Raw genomic sequence first — 470 nt, 5'->3', positions numbered from 1 at the left:
AAGTGAAAGTCACAAAAGACTACCTATTTATTATACAATTCCATGTACAGAAAACGTCTAGAATAACACATCTACAGAGACAAAGTAGACTGGTGGTTGCTCAGGGCTGGGGAGGATGGGCAAATGGGGTAATGACCATTCAAGGGTAGGTGGTTTCTGAGATGATAAAAATGTTACAAAACTGACTGTGGCAATGGTTGTGCCTTATCTGCGATCCTACTGAAAACACTAAATTATACGCATTAAGTGAACTAATTACACTGTATGTCAATTATTTCTTAATAAAGCTGCTTTTTAAGAGTTCAGATTTGATGGTGCCATCAAAGCCCAAAATTTTCAAGTTCTTAAATCTTAAAGGACAGGTTACATATCAGAGTTGGTGACTGTGCTAGGGGCTTCAAATATCTTGTCAATCAATTTTATGGCAATCTTAGCAAGCATATGAGGAAAGTGAGGCATGGATAAGTAAC

General features: G+C 37.2%; 1 protein-coding gene across 2 annotated transcripts in view; it reads right to left on the bottom strand.

Moving 5' to 3' along the window:
• Positions 1–470, bottom strand: part of BAZ1B (bromodomain adjacent to zinc finger domain 1B) — an 81,534-nt gene that overhangs the window by 35,158 nt on the left and 45,906 nt on the right. The gene's annotated exons all lie outside the window — the stretch shown is intronic.

This window comes from Sapajus apella, unplaced genomic scaffold, assembly GCF_009761245.1.
Source record: "Sapajus apella isolate SASKATOON/1434 unplaced genomic scaffold, GSC_monkey_1.0 scaffold88, whole genome shotgun sequence".
NCBI classification, from domain to species: domain Eukaryota; kingdom Metazoa; phylum Chordata; class Mammalia; order Primates; family Cebidae; genus Sapajus; species Sapajus apella.
Note: the sequence above shows the minus strand (reverse complement) of the source record. Positions and strands in the feature narration are given on the sequence as shown.